This window comes from Sminthopsis crassicaudata, chromosome 2, assembly GCF_048593235.1.
Source record: "Sminthopsis crassicaudata isolate SCR6 chromosome 2, ASM4859323v1, whole genome shotgun sequence".
NCBI lineage: Eukaryota > Metazoa > Chordata > Mammalia > Dasyuromorphia > Dasyuridae > Sminthopsis > Sminthopsis crassicaudata.
The window spans coordinates 503301028-503307173 of NC_133618.1; the positions used below are offsets into that span (position 1 = coordinate 503301028).

Below are 6146 nucleotides of genomic sequence, written 5' to 3' on the forward strand. Positions count from 1 at the left end.
TTAGAGAATGGTTGGGTAAACTATGGTATATGAATGTTATGGAATATTATTGTTCTATAAGAAATGACCAACAGGAGAAATACAGAGAGGCTTGGAGAGACTTACATCAACTGATGCTGAGTGAAACGAGCAGAACCAGAAGATCATTATACACTTCAACAATGATACTGTATGAGGATGTATGCTGATGGAAGTGGATTTCTTCAACATAGAGAAGAGCTAATCCAATTCCAACTTATTAATGATGGACAGAACCAGCTACATCCAGAAAAGGAACACTGGGAAATGAATGTAAACTGTTATTTTTACCTTCTGAATCCAATTCTTCCTGTGCAACAAAAAATTCGGTTCTACACACATATATTGTATCTAGAATATACTGTAATATATTTAACATATATAAGACTGCTTGCCATCTGGGGGAGGGGGTTGGAGGAGGAAGGGAAAAAATCTGAATAGAAGTAAGTGCAAGGGATAATGTTGTAAAAAATTACCCATGCATATGTACTGTCAAAAAATGTTATAATTATAAAATAAAAAAAAAAAAAAAAAGAGAATCACATGGCCAAAGCCCTGTCTGAGGTTTTTATATAAACCTCATTGAGGCAATTTCTGGCCTCAGATAACTACATTCTCATAAGGAATACAAAACATAAAAGAGGCCCTAGAAGAAGAAGTGGAGAGGGTGACCAATGTGAGCCAAACAGTTATAGAGAAAGTGAAAAAATCTAGAGAGTTAGGTGTGCTGATGAAGAAATTTGACTTCTATAGAAATGGTCACACAGGTTACAAATAACAGAAGGATTTGAACCTAGGTATTCTCATTGTAAACAACACTTTATACCTTCTCACCATGCTTTTATTATGACCTATCTCAGACAACCTTCTTTTAATAATTTTATAAAAAAGAAAAATGATATTCATATTTGTTGCCTCAGACAGGATCATGAAATTACTAAGTTTCAGAGTTGGAATTAGTACATAGTGCTTCCAATTTCAAGAATCTTTGCATTGAAGACTTCTTCATAAAAATTTTGTTATTGTTGGATTGGATCTATTCTTCCCTTCTGCAACTACAATTCATCCCCTTAATTTGTTGTAGGTATTTAATGGTTTTTGTGAGTGTATATATGTGTATGTGTAAGAGAGAGAGAGAGACAGAGACACAGAGAGAAACACAGTGAGAAACAGAGAAAAAGGGAGAGAGAAATAGAGAGAGAGAGAAGAAAGAGAGAGATTGGAAGAGGAAGCTTTGAAAACTTATAAATTTGCTAAGTTGTATGGACACATGAGAATATAACATATTTAACAATGTTGTCTTTATGCAGGAAGTGATTTAATCAGTGATTAAACTAAAGAAATGAATACGAGAAAATATTCTTTTTAGTTAAAATCCAGAACAAAGCTTGAAAATCCAGGCCAAATTAAAAAAAAAAAAACAAAAAACTTCATGGTGTGCTCAGCTGTTCTTCCTTATCTCCATCCTCCAAGGATATTGTTTAAATTTCACATCCCTCTATTTTTGGTAACCTGCAAAAGTTTCTCAAGTAGCTCCCAGCTATATTTTTAAAAATTATTTGAATTCATAATCATTATTAATTAGTAATTTTTGATAGGTATATCATCACCAATCAATAAAAATAGTGAAACTATGCAATGAATAAAAATGCAAAAGAGTCAAAAAATTAAAAAAAAAAAAAAAAAGAAAGATACTCTTGAATTGGAAAGTTGTTAAGAGACAGGTCAATTCTCCGAGAACCTCCACAGCTGTAGATCATAGCATCTGAAGGAGTTGCAAGGCAGCCTTTTCTGACACAGGTGTTGCAGTTTGGGAGTGAGATAAATTGGAGGCAGAGGGAGGAGGAGATTCAGGTCAAACAAGGCAATGGTCTCTCAGAAGAGAGTTCAGAGAACAGCAATGGCCTCTCAGTCTCTGTGTCTCATCCCTTCACAAGAGGAGATCCATTCTGGGTTGGATTTTCAGTAGTTACTGTCAGGTGGTTCCCCTCTATTCCAACAGAAAGTCACTTCTTAGTGAGGGACATCCTAAGTAGTTTAAAATAACGTGCAGTTTTCTTTTCAGTTAACCTCTGAAATTATTCACTTCAGTTAGGAGATTGAATTAATGGATGAGATTCTACATTGTTTTTCCTGGAACCATAATTAAAATTTCTCCAAATATTTAGAAATGAGATGGCTACAACTTTCCTGAGATCAGAGAGTGATGGAAACAAAACCAGCACATTGGAAAGGAATCATACAGGTAAGGCTTTTTATTCCTATTGGACTTCCCTGCTTTGGTTTGTGTGGAATAGAGAGATAAAGTGAGTATTTAAGGTTTGGGATGGAAATTGTTAAATTGTGCAATTATTGCTGTTATGGATGTATGGGAACTTTATATGTGTGATGATTATTTGATGCTTTAGCTTCCTGCAAATTAATTTTCCCTGATAAGCAACAAAGTTCTGGGGACCTGATTGGCCCCCGCCTCCCTTGATGAGGCTTCCTCAGAAACCTCAGGCATAAAAACCCATTCACAAGGAGTCAGGTTCCCTCTAATTTGGTGATTTCTGAAAACTGAAGACTGGGAGACTGTGAAGGAGATAATAAAGAATTTCGACTTTATCCCTGGATATTCTCATGGTGATTTCTCTGCTAAAACAGAGGTCCCAAGACCTCCACAAAGCTAACCAGAACATTACATGTCTTGTCTTCATTCATTAGAAATATAAACTCCTTGAAGACAGAAATTGTCTAAATTTTAAAATTTGTATTTAATTGTATTTGATATTTAATTGTGCTTGGTACAATACAAATTAGACACTTAATAGATGCTTTTTAAAAATTAATTTACTTAATCATATATTCATAGATATCCTTTTATGTCAAAAATTGACTCAAAGTTTCCTAAAACTCTAGATATCAACATTGTTTTGATTTCCATCTCTTTTCTGAATCTTGAAGGTATTATTTTTTTCTTAGGTTTCCTCTACTTTACCCATCTAATTTGGACTATGCTGATATAGTCTTTTCCCACAACTCCATCAATTGGATTTCCATTTATACAGGAAAGCAGAAAAATATCTTCTTGAGCCCAGAAAGAGAAGATAAGGGCTTTGTTAGCAAACAATTTTGTAAAAGCTTTACTTTTGATCTTACCTTCCCTAGGATGACATTGTTCATCAATTACATTTGAACCTACTTTATAGAAAAGCATTAAGAAAAGAAATATCTGTTTGAATTTGATTATTCAAAACAAAACTATTGCTTAGTTACAGGGACAATGTACCATAGTAATAGATACTGGGCTGTTCATGCATCTAAGAAGAGCAAGGTGACTTCAGCCTAATGCAGTCATTATTTAGAGGTTGGTTATCTACTGTGTAAATTATCCAGACTTCTTACTTGTCATTCTTGTGTCTATAGGCTTTTATCTAAGTCAGTTTTGAGTAGTATATTACCTGAGAATCTGAGGTAACCTGAGTATATAACCTGAGTAATCTGAGAAGAAAATGCAAAAATTCAGTGTTTTATCAGCATCTTTAGAGGAAAAAAGTTGGTGAGAAAGAAAACTGAAATTCTTGGTTTAGAGGTTTGGGAATAATCTGTGGATTTTAACTACCTACCCTATATGTGACCCCTTTTAGCAAGGACAAGTGAGATTTCAATGAAACTAATGAAGAATTACAGAAGGGCATCTCGTAGTCCTTTTCTGGCTTTTTAAAAACATAAAAGAAGGACTTAAAGCTTAATAGGGATAAATATAATATAATTGAGTATACTGTAGGAGCATAGATTTAGAGCTAAAAGAGGGCTTAGACATCATGTAGTCCAAATTTTTTATTTTATATGTAAGGAAACTGATCTAAAGAGAATGAAATTTGTTAAAATGTGAACTCTTTTATACTAGGGATTATTTTATTCTTTGTATCTGCGTTGCCCAAGGCTTAACAACACTGGTATATCATAGCACTTGATAAATGCTCATTGATTACATTGGTTGGTTGTCCAAGACCACACGTGTGTTAGAGCTAGGTTTCGAAACTAATACTCTTCAAATATGAGATTATTTTAAAGTCCTGATTTTTATTATTCAACAAAAGTAGAAATTCTAGCTTGTTTATCTACAAATCTGATAAGCATGATATTTACAGTCTTTCATTTTATGTCAATAATTTAAATGATTGAACAAAATAAGGGTTAAGGACAAGACTTATTTCACTTTATTAAGGCCTTCCATTAGAAGGATATTGATCCATTAATCAGCAGTCACTGGATTTTGTTATGTAATTTGTGTCAAATCCATCCAAATGTACTGTTAAGTTGTGTTTGTGTGTGCATGTACATGTATGTGTGTATTTCTCCCATCTTTCCATTCTTAAGGTCACTAAGACATACTAGAACTACTCCAAGGCCTAGTCTAATTAGATTCCCTCTGATGATACTATAGATCATATAGGATACATTTATTCTACCTATATTATGATATAAACAAGTTATCCTTGTTTAATCTTTTTTTTTCCTTTTTTATGTTTTTCTTAACTCCTATATTTAAAACTTCAAGGTTTCTATGCAACTCTGGTCTTTTCATCAGGAATGCATTGAAGGCCTCTATTCCACTAAAGGTCCATTCACCTATAGCATTATGCTCAGTTTTGTTAGGTAAGTTATTCTTGACCATAAGTTTAGATCATGTTCTTTCTGGAATATCATACTCCAAGTTCTCTTTGTAATGACAGCTAAATCATGTGTGATCCTGACTATAGCTCCTTGGTATTTGGTTCCATTCCCCCCAAATACATATAATATGCTTTCTTTTGAACTGGAAACTGAATTTTAGCTATGGTCTTCCTGGGAGGTTTTTTTTTTTTTTTTAAGAGGTGAATTTTGCTTTTTTTCTAGTACCACTTTGCCTTCTAGTTCTATGAAATCTGGGAAATTTCCAGGTCAGTATTTTTTCTATAAAAAATCTTACATTTTCTTTAATTTTTCTCTTTTGGCTTTTTGACTTTGTTTTAATGGAGTCATTGGCTTCTATTTGGTCCATTCTAATTTTCAGGGATTTTGTTGTTTGGAAACAAAGCTGTTCCCAAGTTGTTCATTCCCAAGCTGTTCTAATTCTTCTATTACCTTTATGATTTTTCCATTGTTCATCTTTTTTTTTTTTTTTTTCTTCATAACTCATTTTTCTTCTATTTGTTCTCTATTCCTGATTTCCTGTATGTAGGATTTATGGCCATATCCACTGGCTACCTGGCGCTTCTCCCGCAAAAACACCATCGACAAGTTCAGGATATTCACAGCTCAAGCAAATTATCCAGAAGTTCCCCTGAGACTAGAACCACTTACCCCATCTTGGTATTGGTGAACACCTATGTCACTTTTTACTCGGTCAAGTCCTTTTTCTCATTTTCTCTCTAATTTTGATAAACATTATCAGTGGTTGATGTCCACCACAGCTTTCTTGAATGCATGTTACTCAGCCATCAGTCCATTTGTGCTTATTAGCTCTGATTTCCAAATTCTCCATTTCTATTACTCATTCTGGCCAAAAGAAAAGATCCAAAGACTTTCTCTTCCCTACATGTTCCACTGCCCATATTGTACTTCTATTGAACTGTTATAGTTGTAGCCTATTGTGCAACCATTGAGCTTGCATATTGTACTTCAAATTATCAAACGTTGTCATAGAAATGGTAATCACTACTTTGGTTTCAAATTGGAGATATAGTAAAATCACTTTTAATAATCCTTCTAAGTTCTCTGATTACATTACCATGATGTTAAATTATTTATTTGACTTATAAAATTTATAAAATTATTTATTTGATTTATAAAATAAAGACCCATTCCCTATTTTTCTACTTATTTGAACCAAAAATATATTCCCCACCATAATATTTAATAGTATGTTCATGCATATTAATTTTTTTCCCCCTGAGGCTGGGGTTAAGTGACTTGCTCAGGGTCACACAGCTAGGAAGTGTTAAGTGTCTGAGACCACATTTAAACTCGGGTCCTCCTGAATTCAGGGCTGGTGCTCTATCCACTGCACCACCTAGCTGCCCCTATATTAATCCTTTAAGAATGTTTGTTGAATTCAGTTTAGTGATACAGTCACAATGTGTTGAATAATTTTTTTTGTT

At 33.6% G+C, this 6146-nt stretch overlaps 1 long non-coding RNA gene across 1 annotated transcript; it reads left to right on the plus strand.

The window, feature by feature from the left end:
• Window positions 1-2150: 2150 nt before the first annotated feature.
• On the plus strand, window positions 2151-5587 carry LOC141553645 (uncharacterized). The gene is made up of 3 exons (XR_012485570.1): window positions 2151-2263; window positions 4565-4662; window positions 5228-5587. It is a non-coding gene; the product is annotated as an uncharacterized LOC141553645 (long non-coding RNA).
• The last annotated feature ends 559 nt before the right edge of the window (window positions 5588-6146 follow it).